We start from the raw sequence: 14,776 nt of genomic DNA on the forward strand, positions 1-14,776 counted from the left end.
TTGCCCCTCTCCCTGACAGGCACCCCAAAAGCTCCCATTCTTGTCCTGCTGTAGCTACCTACAGCCCCAGGAACTCCTCCCACGGAGAGGAAGAGCAGTTCCCAGCTCTGTATGCCATCCAATGGCTGGTATATTAGTCCAAGTTCTCCAGAGAAACAGAACAAACAGGATATATATACACATATAACTGGAGATGTATTATAGGAATTGGCTTACGTGGTTATGGAGGCTGAGAAGTTCCAAGATCCACCATCTGCAGGCTAGAGAACCAGGGAAGCTGGTAGTGTAATTCAGTCCAAGTACTAAGGCCCGAGAATCAGGAGACTAAATGGTGTAAGTACCAAAGCCTGAAAAACAGGAGCACTGATGTCTGAAGTCAGAAGAAGGTGGATGTTTCAGCTCAGGCAAAAAGAGCGAATTCATCCTTCCTCCACCCTTCTGTTCTATTTGGGCCCTCAATTGATTGGATGATGCTGGCCCAAATTGGTGGGGGTGATTTTCCTCACTCAGTCTTCTGATTCAAATGCTAATCTCTTCCAGAGACATCCTCACAGAAACACCCAGAAATATTATCTTACCAGCTATCTGAGCATCTCTTAGCCCAGTTGAGTGGACATGTACAATTAGCCATCATAGCTTTGCCACTCTGCCTAGCCCCATCTCGTTGAGATAGGCCACAATCTCAGATGTCTAGACTTTCTCTGTGATAGGCATATCTTCCTTGCTGTTCTGAGCCTGGCAGCCTCTCACCTACGTGTTCTTTAGATCTCAGAAGACCTCTGAGAATGCTCACCTTTTTGTTCACCCTATATGTTCTAAAAAGGGGAGACATGAATAATCCACCCCTTGTTTAGCATATCATCAAGAAATAACCATAAAATGGGCAACCAGCAGCCCTCAGGGTTGCTCTGTCTATGGAGTAGCCATTCTTTTATTCCTTTACTTTCTTAATAAACTTGCTTTCACTTTACTCTGTGGACTTGCCCTGAATTCTGTCTTGTGCAAGATCCAAGAACCCTGTCTTGGGGTCTGGATCTGGACCCCTTTCCAGTAACATAACCTCATTGTAAGTTGAGGAGCATTTGTCTGTATATTTTCATAGTCATCATGTTGGAATCAGAATATAAAAAATGTCTGCGTGTTGTATTTGTTCGAAATATCTCTTAAATCTCTTCAATCTACAGGCTCCTCCTCCTTCTTTGTTTTCCGTTTAATTTTTTAAAACTTATTATGTAAATATAAAAGCAGACAGTCCTTTGAAACGTATTGGTCACTAGGCCCAGAGAACACTGCTTCTCAAACAAACATGCATATAAATTCATTAAGTACAGACTCAGATTCTGCAGGTCTGGGTGGCAGCTAAGGTGCTGCATTTCAAACAGCCTCTCAGGTGATCCTTACCTTGCTTATCTGCAGACCATTGTGAATAGTAAGCCAGCTGAGTTCTACCTACAAATTTTGCTGATTTTACTACGCATCCCTGAAGTGTGCCTTTGTTTTCTGTATTTTCTATAAACTGGTATCTAGAAGTTTGACTGAATTCCAAGTTAACTATGTTGGCAAGAGTTCTTTGCAGGCAATACTGCATACTTTCCATTGTGTCACATCAGAGGGACCCTCATATCTAGTTATCCCCGTTTTAATGATGCTCAATGTTTAGTGTTGTCAACCTGATCTTTCCACTGCCAAGCTCTCTATTAGTAGTTTTAGCAGCTGTTGTTCATCATTGTCCAGATTCATGGTTCTCAATCATGGCTGCATGTTAAAATCACCTGGGAAGATTTTAGAAGACACTGATAACAGGGTGCTGTTCCAGATCAATTGCCAGAACATGGAGCCGAGGGGTTAATTTCTGGGGTAGGGCTGAGGTTGTATGTATGGGAGGCCAAGGTTCTGTGTGTGCGTGTGTGTATGTGTGTGTTTTAAGCCCCTCAGATGATTCTAATAGGCAGCAGATAGGCCTAGGTCAACTTTTTTTCATTCTGTCTTCCAAAATAGTAATATTTTCAATCTCACTTTTTTTCTTCATTAATTTTGCTGAGCTCTTAATGTGTAGAAGTGCTTGTTTTAAAAATGAGCCAGCTGCTATGCTGCAAAATAAATCAGCTCTCATTCATACCATAAAGACACTCCCTTTTTTTTTTTTGAGACAGGATCTCACTCTGTAACCCAGGCTAGAGTGCAGTGGCATTGCTACAGAAAAGGGGTCCCAAGAGGGTTTTTGGATCTCACACAAGAAAGAATTCAGGGCGAGTCCATAGAGTAAAGTGAAAGCAAGTTTATTAAGAAAGTAAAGGAATAAAGAATGACTTCTCCATAAGCAGAGCAGCCCTGAGGGCTGCTGGTTGCCCATTTTTATGGTTATTTTTTGATGATATGCTAAACAAGGGGTGGATTATTCATGCCTCCCCTTTTAAGATCATATAGGATAACTTCCTGACATTGCCATGGCATTTATAAACTATCATGGTGCCAGTGGGAGTATAGCAGTGAGGACGACCAGAGGTCACTCTCGTCGCCATTTTGGTTTTGGTGGGTTTTAGCCAGCTTCTTTACTGCAATATGTTTTATCAGCAAGGGCTTTAGGACCCATACCTTGTACCAACCTCCTATCTCATCCTGTGACTTAGAATGCCTTAACCATCTGGGAATGCAGCCCAGTAGGTCTTAGCCTTATTTTAGCTAGCCTGTATTCAAGATGGAATTGCTCTGGTTCAAATGCCTCTGATCTGTCCCCCCTCCCTTTTATAAGAGAACCCTTAATCATAAGGGTGGCGGAGGGACGAAGATCCATCTTCTGTAACTTCTTCAGGCTGAATAGGGGCAATGATATTCCTGCCTAATTATCAGGGTCTCTTATATTCAGGCTAGAGCGGAGGTCAATCAGAAAGCATTGGTATAGTGAGGGTCATTCATGATTCTTGAGTTCTGACAAAAGGTGATATCTGGAAGATTAATAAGTGTTCAATTTAAGAAAACACTCAGTAAGCTTGTCCTGCATTCCCACAGAGCACAACAGCAATATATTTCACAAGAGTAAAGCAAAATAAGTAAAATTACCCCATGTAAACTAAATTAGAGGGCTTTCCATGAACTGGGCAACTGTTGGAATCAAGCTGATATGGGTTCATTAGCTGATTCCAATGTACCCAGATTTAGAACCGTGATCCAGATTTTTACATTGCCCATCCCTTTTGTTTTTTTCTGAGCAGCAGTTAGAGATCACTGGTTGGTTAACAGGAATAAGTAGGGATAGCCTAAATTGCAGAAACAAACTGAAAAACAACTGATGAGACTAGAATTTAATAACACATGTACCATAGTTCTTGAAACAATATTTCTCTCTCCAGTTTTCCATTTTTACTGAAGACACACTATAGTAAGACCAATTTGCTTTATTATACTTGGCCTGATTCTTTGTATAAAGTGCAGCAAGAATAATTATTTTTCACCTAAGCTCTTTTTAAATTGGCTTTAATGGAACTCTGTTACATAAAAAAAATCTTAGGCTGGGCGTGGTGGCTCACACCTGTAATCCCAGCACTTTGGGAGACTGAGGCAGGTGGGTCCCTTGAGGTCAGGAGTTCAAGACCAGCCTGGCCAACATGGTGAAACCCCGTCTCTACTAAAAATACAAAATTTAGCCAGGTGTGGTGATAAGCACCTATAATCCCAGCTACTAGGGAGGCTGAGGCAGGAGAATCACTTAAACCCAGGAGGCGGAGGTTGCAGTGAGCTGAGATCATGCCACTGCACTCCAGCCTAGGAGACAGAGCAAGACTCCATCACAAAAAAAAAAAAAAATTTTTTTAGATAAGACTTTTTTTAGAGCTAAGCCCTCCCATGGGTTTGTCCCCTCAAATACCAAAGACTTGAGTAAATTCCTCTAATGTGAGTTTCCAAGTTATCTTGGAAACTCAAAAAAGGGCTCCTGGGCCTGTTACAAAGTGGCATTCTTTACTTACCACAGGTCAGAAACCCTGTGTAGACAAGGTATAAGGCCATTTCTCCCAAGGGACTTTTATTGGCTCCATAAGTCAAGTTTAATTCATTAAAGGAAAACACAGCTTTCTAGTTAAAGCCTCGGTAAAATAACCAATATCTCCTGTTGCAAAAGAAAAAAGATTTTTATTGCACTTATGCAAATAACTATATCACCATAAATTAAGAATACTCACAAATAGTTTCCAAATTCTGGAGAAATTAGGTAGAGAGAAATAAAATGCTTCAAATTTTGTTCATAGGCATATACTTTCCTTAATTGCTAAAAGGTATAAATAACTAAAAAGAAAAGTTTCCTTGATTCTGATAAACAAAACAAAAGATTAGCAGCATTTTAAGCAAAAAGTTTAAAAGATTACTTTAGACTTCCATTAGTTTAGACCATGCAGTTTTCTCTTGCTCTGCTTGATATTAGTGAACATTTCAACCCTCCATAAGAGTTCTGAAAGTTGCTTCCTCTATTTTAATGTCACAATTTCCAAAGTTATCAGAAACTTGCATTTAAGAACACCTGGTAGAGTTCTATAGTTGATTATAAACCACCTTTTAAAGAGGACCAAAACAAGACAATAATTGTTTGTGGATGACAAAATGTCTTAGGATAGCCACATTCAGAAACATGATTGACAAAGAAATTTGGTTTTCTCTGTGGCACAAATGATTTTATGTGACAATTATAATTATTAATAAGATACACTAAGTCATATAAGAAGTATAGGTGTTTTCCATAATTTTGGTACATATACCAATAACACATTTATACAAATACAGCCCAAAGAAAACCAAACACCTTTTCATATTTGACAATGCTTCCTGTATGACTTTTACACCAAATAAGCCAAATGTCACTGTTGCATTAGTGCATTATTGATGTCAATCTCAATTGTTAATAAAATCTTATAGACAAATGTATTCAATCTCAATCAGTTTGACCATAAGGTAAAATTTTCATAAAGCTTTTATAAGCCTTTACAAATTTTTGTTAAGGAGCAGATCATAAGCAAGTTTTTGCTTTAAGAAAAACCTGTGCTTTTATTCCAGTGTTTAGTTTACAGAAAAACTGAATAATACCCCTTTAACTTTAGCCGATATGTTCATACACAGAATTTCTTTTATGAGATTAATTTTTCACAAACCTTCCACAACCTGCTTAAACCTTCTGCTTTACTCTATCTAACTGAAAACAATCCTTTAACCTTCTAATCTAGGCAAAAAAAATCCACATTCTCATGGCTTGTTATAATTTTTTTTTTTTACCAAAAACACCTTTCACTATTCTATATGCCCTGTGTGTAGAACTGTTTCTTCAGTTGTCTTAATTACAAATTCAATGTAACTTTTAGCAATATTCACTTATGGTGAAAAACCTGGTAAGTAAGCAATTTTAATTATGCACTGGGTGTGGAGCCTAGCCTAGGACACACCGGGCAGAAGTGCAGATAAGCGCTGACTCTTTCCAGCACAGCGAGGGAGCATGGCTTTCCACATGTCCCCAGGCCTTATCTAGAATCTAATGCTTCAAAGTAAGTAAATTGAACAATTTTCAAAAGTCAAAGAAGCAGTTTATGACCTTAAGGCATTTAGCAAACTTAATATCTGACCTGCATAATTTAGAGCAAATGTTTATATTTTTGAAGATATTTTTATTTTACCAATAATCTTTAAAACTGCCTTTATTTCCCAAAGATTACCTAAGTTACATGAACTAAATAAAAGGCATTAAACTTTTTACTCTTCTGACAAAAATTTGATTTAAAGCACTTATTTTTAAGCCAAATGATTAAAGCTCTTTTATATCACATGCCATATATATATATATATATATATATATATATAGAGAGAGAGAGAGAGAGAGAGAGAGAGAGACAGAGAGACAGAAAAAGATAAAGGACTTATTCCCTAAGCTGGAAATTGAACTCTCAACCCAGGCCACCATTGTGAAAAGAGAAAGCATGGCCACATGGTTATAAGGTCAAGCTCAGGACATAACTTGGTCATAAGGACAAGTTTGCTGGGGTGTCTTGAACAGCAGACTCATAGGGATCCTAGGCCCACATTCTATCCTAAAGTACTCCTCTCCATTATAGAATGCAGAAAGACACACAAAGCACACTAGATTTACTGAAGCTTAAGATTAACCTTGCAAATCCTTTTCCCCATTAATCAAAACTTTACAGAGAAGATGAACAGTAATTTTTACCGTTCATTTATCCAGTTGAGAGAGAGAGAGAAAGAGCACTGCCTGAGGTAGGATGGGGAAGGTGAAGAGCGAAGAGCTCAGGGAGGCCAGAGAAAGAGCCATCCATTGCAGCTGACACTGAGAAGTTCAGGTGGCCGCTTGTCAGCAGTGAAGGGATTTTTTCCAGCAGTTTCATCAGCTCTCAAGTTTCCATTTTTACGGAAGAAAAAGCTCCCCATGTCCCATGATCCTGTACATGCCTAATCCTGTCACCCACAGCCATCGGCAAAGAGTGCAAGACAGACTAATCCAAAGAGAATAGCAGTTAACGTCCCATAGTGCCAAACCCATTCTTAGCCAAAAGGGACTTTACCAAGAGAGACCTCTAACCCCCTAAATCTTAGAAGGCACTCTAACCCTCCTAAGTTGGACCTCTAGCCCAAGGTCAGTCAAGCATCCTTGTCTTTTATTAAGGGGGGCCTCTAACCCACTCTGTCTTAGGAGCGGTTCTAACTCCCCTAAGTTGGGCCTCTAACCCAAACCCATTATTTACCCAGGTACCCCACCACTTACCCAAAGTCAGCCAATCAGTGCTACAGTTGATTTCCTTTGGGTCGGAGGTCTCCTCAGTATTGTTCCTTCTGTGGGCCACCAGAAAGATGTTACCGGACCTCACCACTTACCCAAAGTTAGCCTTTGGGTTGGGGTTTCCACACTATAGTCCCATCTGCATTCCAGAAAGATGTTACAGGAAAGGGGTCCTGATCCAGACCCCAAGAGAGGGTTCTTGTATCTCGTGCAAAAAGAATTCAGGGTGAGTCCATAGAGTAAAGTGAAAGCAAGTTTATTAAGAAAGTAAAGGAATAAAAGAATGGCTACTACATAGACAGAGCAGCCCCAAAGGCTGCTCTTTGCCCATTTTTATGGTTATTTCTTGGTGATATGCTAAACAAGGGGTGGATTATTCATGCCTTCCCTTTTTAGACCATATAGGGTAACTCCCTGACGTTGTCATGACATTTGTCAACTGTCGTGGCGCTAGTGGGAGTGTCGCAGTGAGGATGACCAGAGGTCACTCTCGTAGCCATTTTGGTTTTGGTGGGTTTTAGCTGGCTTCTTTACTGCAACCTATTTTATCAGCAAGGTCTTTATGACCTGTGTCTTGTGCCAACCTCCTATCTCATCCTGTGACTTAGAATGCCTTAAGCGTCTGGGAATGCAGTGCAATAGGTCTTAGCCTTATTTTAGCTAGCCCCCATTCAAGATAGAGTTGCTCTGGTTCAAACACCTCTGACAGCATGATCTTAGCTCACTGATGCTTCAGCCTCCTGGACTCAAGTGATCCTCCTGCCTCAGCTTCCCAAGTAGCTTGGAATGCAAGCATGTATCATCATGCTCAGCTAATGTTTTTTTTATTTTTTCAAATTTTTTGTAGAGATGGTTCACACTATGTTACCCAGGCTGGTCTCAAATTCCTAGCCCCAAGCCATCCTCCCACTTCAGCCTCCCAAAGTGCTGGGATTACAGGCCTGAGCCACCAAGCCTGGCCCACTTCTACCTCTAAAGCCACTCTACCCCTTTTCACAGTCCCCTGTGCTTTCCGGGATTCCCTCTCCAGGTACCTCAAGCTGCCTTTGAATGTCCAGAGCCTGGCACCCAACCAAGGCTACCCCTCATTCCCCACAAGCCTCATAGACTATTCTGGGGTGGGGATGGGGGGCTTTTAATTTCCATATTTCTGTACTGTTTTAACTTCTTCAAAATGACCATGGGTTATGTTTCTAAAAAAAAAAAAAAAGCCTTTACAAAGAAGAAAAAAAGTAGGAAAAGGCACACTTTGCCTAACTCTGTGCTTCCATTTGAAGTCCCAATGACTCCTTGAAAATCCTCTTGAATGCTGATTCTAGGTTTCAGAAGATGCAATAATTCAAATACCAAGATTAATCTGGGAAGTGAAACTTCAGCCTCCCCTAACTCCACCCAGTTTCTCCAGGCTGGGCTTGCCTTGCTTGGAAAGGGAGGAAGATGCGCATACAAAAAGAGAAAAGATTGGTATGCTAAAACCTTACCCCTTCCTACAGGAAGAAAAGCTGGTCAGCCTTACTCTTCAATTCCTTCCGTCTGGCTTCCTCACTCTCTTTCTATTTAAAAGTAATATACCAGTTGTTCATTTAGTTTTTTGTTTTTTTTTTTCAAGAAATTTAGAACACCAATTTGTGAGGATAAATTCCGTTTGTGAGAAAGAACACAGAATGCAAGCAGCCTTGTAGCTGAGAAGCAGCTTTAATTTGGGGCATAAGTTGCAAGTCCACAGCTTTGTGATCAACCTTGTGCTGCTCTGTAAGCTTGTATTTATCCTTCTCTGTGCAGCAGAGTCTCAATCAGTCTCTCTATGTTGATTTTCAGAAATCCTGAAGCATGGAGGGGAAGCCCAAGCTTTACTACTTCAATGGAAGAGGCAGGATGGAATCCATCCGATGGCTCTTGGCTGCAGCTAGAGTAGAGGTAAGATGTGGATTTATTCCGATTATTTTGTCTTGGGGTCATTGAGCACTTAGGGAAAAGTTGTAGAAAACTCTTTATATGATTCCCAGAAAAAAAAGCAATTTTCACCACACAGTCTTTAAACATTGGGCTGTGAATTACATAGTTCTTTCAAATAAATGCCCAAATACTGTGATAACTGGTTGCTGATACTAAGCTCATCCAAGGTGATACAAATAAAGTTCTATATGGTTAGCAAAGAAAAGAAGGAAGAATTTGAAAAGGGAGGAGGGAAGGGAGGGAGGGAAGGAAGGAGGAAGAAAGGAAGGAAGGAAGGAAGGAAGGAAGGAAGTCTGCTTCTTCTCACTTCATTCTTACCAGCCAGGTGTTGCATTCATTTAACTACATTTGCCTCAAGAATAATAAGAAACAGATCATTTTCTTTAAAAGTATAGAGCAATCTTGTAGGTACTGACACAAGAGCATAGCATTCACTGCCAAAAATGTCTCCTATTTTTTAATGGATTTTTAAAAACTCTGTTCTCAACATACTTAAAAGCTAAGCTATCGAAGTTCATAAAGACCTTTCAAAAATAAATCTTTGTCTATATGCATACTAATTGTAAATATAAGGAATTAGCCTCTTCTGTAACCCATTCAAAAAAATTTCTGTAGTCATTCCACAATGGTCTCTTAGATTCAAAGATGAAGGAGCAGGGAATTTTCTTTAAGCCTATGTCCAGCTCCACTGTGGTTTAACATGGGGACAGCAAGTAACCCTGGTGACTTGATATTCACTAAAATGTTCTATACACTGTTTTACCCCTGACAGGAGGCACTAAGTTCATTTGTTCTGTAGAAATGAAGATACTTTATATGAATGCAGCCCAGAACATGGTTTATATTTAAATATTTTGTGAAATGTACAATTTTATGCAATCTGATAGTGCTACAATAATGCAAAAAAAATCTTTGTAGAAGGTTCTTCACCATTTTTTTTCTAAAAATCTTTTGGTTTGAATTTTTAAGTCTTAAATGAAATTTTTGAAAGTACACAAAGAAAAGTACAAAGAATATAGCAATAAACAAACATGATCTCACTACCTGGTTTGAGTAATTATTAATATTTGGTCATGTTTAACTTCAATATATATAAAAAAAAACACACACAGACAGAACTGTGTGTGGTGGTACGCACCTGTAATCCCAGCACTTTGGGAGGCCAAGATAGGAGGATTCCTTGAGGCCAAGAGTTGGAGACCAGCATGGGAAACATAGCAAGACCCCGTCTCCACAAAAAAATTTTAAAAATTAGCTGGACATGGTGGCACATGCCTGTAGACCTGGCTAATCAGGAGGCTGAGGCAGGTGGATTGCTTGAACCTAGAAGTTTGAGGTTGCAGTGGGGTATGATCGTGCCACTGCACTCAAGCCTGAGCAACAGAGCAAGACTCTGTCTCTAACAAGAAACAAACTCCACAGTTAATATATTAATATAATCTTGTTTAAAATATAAAACATTAACAAATAAGTCTAAAATTTAATTGAACCATCACCTCCATCTCCACTTAAGCAACTTCTGTCCAGTCAGTCCAGTCTTTATATTTTTGCACTTACTATGTGTGCTCACCAACCTCTGACTTGTGGGCCTTTGGAAATAATTGACATAAACGGCTCCTTCTGTGTACTATTCTGTATTTTCCTCTTTACAATCAATATTATGTTTTTGCCATTCGTCCTTTTTGAGATGGATAGATGACAGATGGACAAATGATGAGACAGAGGGAGAAAGAGAGGGGGTGGAGGAAGACTCCGGTTCATTCCTTTATAATTGTTTTCAAAATTTCAATGTTTAGGTATTGTTGCATTAGAATTAGATCAGAATAAAATATGATAAAACATGCACAGAAGACAATGTGAATCCAAAACCTACCTATCAAAAACACTCCAGTATCTTTGGAGGGCATTAAATATTTTTAGTGTAATTTTTTAAAAAGCTGAATTTGTCATTGCTTCTTCTGATGACCTAATTTGTACAAAACAATAAAAGGCCAATTCTCTTTTCTGAGCTATATGAAGCTCTTTATTGGGTCTTCTGATTCCTCACTATTTTTTAGACTTAGGGTTGGTATTATTATCGTTTGTCAGAGTTAGATGGAAATTCTAGACAGTCATGCATTACTTAACAATGGGATACCTTCTGAGAAATATATAAACAGGTAATTTTGTCATGTGAACAACATAGAGATTATTCTTCCAAACCCAGATGTAAAGACTGCTACACACCTAGGCTTTATGGTACAGTCTATTACTCTTAGGCTACAAACCTGTACAGCATGTTACTGTACTGAATACTGTAGGAAACTGTAATGCAATAATAAGCATTTGTGAGGCCAGTTGAGGTGGCTCACACCTGTAATTCCAGGACTTTGGGAGGCTGAGGTGGGTGGATCACCTGAGTTTGGGAGTTCGAGACCAGCCTGGTCAACATGGAGAAACCCCGTCTCTACTAAAAATACAAAATTAGGGGGCATGGTGGTGCATTCCTGTAATCCCAGTTACTTGGGAGGCTGAGGCAGGAGAATCACTTCAACCCGAGAGGCGGAGGTTGCAGTGAGCCAAGATCGTGCCATTGCACTCCAGCCTGGGCAACGAGAGCAAAACTGTGTCAAAAAAAAAAAAAAAGTATTTGTGTATCTAAACATAGAAAAGTTACAGTAAAAATATAGTATTATATTCTCATTGTATAAGCAGTCCATGGTTGACTGAAATATTATGTAGCACATGACCGTAGCCAAAAGCCACCTCCTGTGCCTGAAATTTCCTTGTGTTATGAGTCAGAGTAAATTTTCAAAAGTTTAATAATTATGCTCTAAGATATACAATTTTGTTGAAATGGCTGTGCTTTGCTTGTCTTTGGAGCCCCTGCTGTACCTAATACAGCTCCTCACACAATCAGCGTTTAAGCAAAAGATAAAATTGAAGATTTTTAAAAGTTCAGGAGGGAAACCTCTTTGGTGTGATCTGGCGAAACTCAATCAAAACGTAGCAGAAAATTCTTCAGGTAGTATCTAGTCTGAGAAATCTGGATGTACCCCATACAGTTTCATGTCCAGACCTAGAACTGTGAATGCCAGCAGGCTGGCCTGCCTCCTATTCCCCACAACCCTACCACTCCCTCCAACCTGCCACCCTCCCGCGGTCCACCCCCCTCCTCTCAGGGCTCACCCTGGTAAAGCCCTTGTTGGAATTGGAGATTGAGCTCTGCCTCTCTGAGTTCTTGGAGCCTGGCCGGATCAGATAGCCTAAGTTACCTCAGAGTTCCTGACATGAAAAATTGTAGGAGAAACCGAAATCACAAACATATGCATTTTTCATCATACTTCATAAATATTGTAAGTTGTAAGTAAATAGTGTTTAGGAAAAAAATAAGTAAAGTAAAGCATGTTTAGGCAAAAAATGCTGCTTTCTGGAAAGCTTTGTTTTATACCTTGGTAATCACTGTCCATATTCTCATATTTGTTAACTTTGGAATATGATGACTTCCTTTTATAATAATTATTTACATAAAATTACACATTTACCAAGATGATAATATTGAAGATGTAGTAGGCTTGGTGAGAGGGCAGCCTAGCTCCGGTTCTTCTATCATTTAGCTGAAAGACTTCAGGCAAGTCACTTGACCTCTCTGGGCTTCCTAAGCAACCAAAGGAAGCTTTGGTTAAGAAAAGCTCCAGGCTGGGCGCGGTGGCTCACGCTTGTAATCCCAGCACTTTGGGAGGCCGAGGCGGGCGGATCACAAGGTCAGGAGATCGAGACCACGGTGAAACCCCATCTCTACTAAAAATACAAAAAATTAGCTGGGCGTGGTGGCGGGCGCCTGTAGTCCCAGCTACTCGGAGAGGCTGAGGCAGGAGAATGACGTGAACCCGGGAGGCGGAGCTTGCAGTGAGCCGAGATTGCGCCACTGCACTCCAGCCTGGGCGACAGAGCGAGACTCCGTCTCAAAAAAAAAAAAAAAAAAAAAAAGGAGAGCTCCAATATTATAATGTCAGCCGCTGCCTTTCCTTTTTTCCTGGTGAAAACATGAGAGAGAAAAAGAGACCCACCAACTCTCTCTCTGAACCATGGAAGTTTTTTGGAGCATTGAAGGTAGTGAAGAGAAAACCATCTAGCATTGGGGATTGTAAAGCAGACCCAGAGAGAACTTATTTTGCAAAAACAAAGAGCGGAGGGGATAAAGACGAACTCCCTCCCCATATCCACACTCACACTCTACCCTTGCATACAGATTATTTTAAAATTTATAAGCATCCAATTTCTACTTCTGAATGCCACATTTCTGTTCATTAAGACGTAGTCATAAGGAAAATAATATGGCTACTAAACATCTGCTCATTTTTAGAGAAAGGCCAATATGGATGGCTGAAAATTTTTATCCATATTTTCTAATTTTTCTACAATGAGTTTTAGCACTTCTGCAATAATATTGAAAATATTTTTAAATAAATAAGAGGAAGAGAGCTTTACATTCATCTTCTTTGTCTTATAAAAATGGCAGAATTCCCTGAGACTGAAATGTCTCTTGCTCTTGTATTTGAGAGTTGAAGTTAATGCTGGTCTTCAGGTATAGGAATGAAAGTGATAGGACATCAAGGTTTAACACTATTTAACATTAAGTACTTAGGAATTATGACCAGGAAGCTATGTATTGGCATCTTCTCTGAATACTTTTTATTACTCCAAATTGTAAAACTTAACATTTCAAATTATTTTTTATTGTAAAATGGATAGAATACAATCTTGGAAAAATAATATTTTCCAGGTTTTGTTGGGTTTTTACATCTATATGCTAGAAAATATTAATAATAAAGGAAAACTAATTGTATTTCAATTTTATGTTAAAATTATACTATACAAAATGCACACATTTAATTGGTAAATGTATTTTAAAGCGAAAGTATCCAGAAGTTAATTGGTGACAATCTAACAATAACACTGATAAAAACTCTTGTGAGTGGTAAGAAAAGATAGCTTGATTTATGTTTCCTTAAATATGCAACAAAGAATCTTTTAAGTTAATTTTGTTTTATTGTTAGATTGTTACCAAGTAACTTCTAAGATTAGCTGCAACTTAATTCCTATGTCTAAGCCTCTTTGGCTTGAAGAGAAGGTATGTAATGAGACAATCAAACATTTGCCTGTTCTTTAGCACTGGGAATAAGGGGCAACAAACACCACCCAAGGGAAAGTTATGAGAAAAAAAAATAACAATGGTCAAATACTGAGCCAAGATGGGAGTTAGTCTTTACTATACATTATGTCATTTAACCATCATGACAGCACCACCATTAGATATTAGCTTCATTTCACATATTAGGAAACTGAAATTCGAAGAGAGTAACTTATCTGAGCCTATTAAGGGGAGTAGCCTGCATTCAAATTGCGGCTGAAAAGTTTACCAGGCAAGTTATATCTGCACAATAGTAGACTATAGATATTTCTCAATCAACTGAGTTCAGTAAACCCTTTGCTTTGGTTTTATGTAAAAACTTCCTTGCTTTCATAAGATCCAGAAAACGACAGCATGGGTTCAATAACTTACTTGAAATATTGGTTTAATTGGTGGTTAGGCCTTTTACTTTCTATTCCTTTCTGTGATATCAACAGTAATAACAATAAAAATGTTAACAGCAACATATTCTTATATTCTTTCATTTTTCAATTTGAAGAAAACCTTTTTGAAACAGACGAAGAATTTGAGAAATTAATCCAAGGTGAGATAAACGCCTTGTTATTCGTGATGTTGCATTAGACCAAAGAGATGAGATGGTGTCTCCATTAATATGAAAGTCTCTCTCTCTCTCTCCCTCATATTCTAAATAAGAGCAGTGAAAATTATGTAAACAGTATCTATCCATATCCTATCTCCATATAAGGAAGGCAGTGCTTGGATCTTGCAACTAGGAGGAGCCCTGCCTCCAAGCCTCTAAGCTGTAATAATTCCAACCCCCTTCCTTTGTTTTTGTTGCCCTAGGAATAATGTCTGCTTTCACAGTTGCCAACTTCATGATACTGCACTGTTCTTTTGTTGCTTTCAGCTCTCCAAGA

The 14,776-nt window shown here is 39.1% G+C and overlaps 1 long non-coding RNA gene across 1 annotated transcript; it reads right to left on the minus strand.

Annotated features, from left to right (window-relative positions):
* Positions 1–226: 226 nt before the first annotated feature.
* LOC115832312 lies at positions 227–9,902 on the minus strand. Its single transcript, XR_004027720.1, has 3 exons — positions 9,864–9,902; positions 3,966–4,105; positions 227–347 (listed from the first exon to the last, which is right to left on the minus strand). It is a non-coding gene; the product is annotated as an uncharacterized LOC115832312 (long non-coding RNA).
* Between the last annotated feature and the right edge of the window lie 4,874 nt (positions 9,903–14,776).

This window comes from Nomascus leucogenys, chromosome 22a, assembly GCF_006542625.1.
Source record: "Nomascus leucogenys isolate Asia chromosome 22a, Asia_NLE_v1, whole genome shotgun sequence".
NCBI classification, from domain to species: Eukaryota; Metazoa; Chordata; class Mammalia; order Primates; family Hylobatidae; genus Nomascus; species Nomascus leucogenys.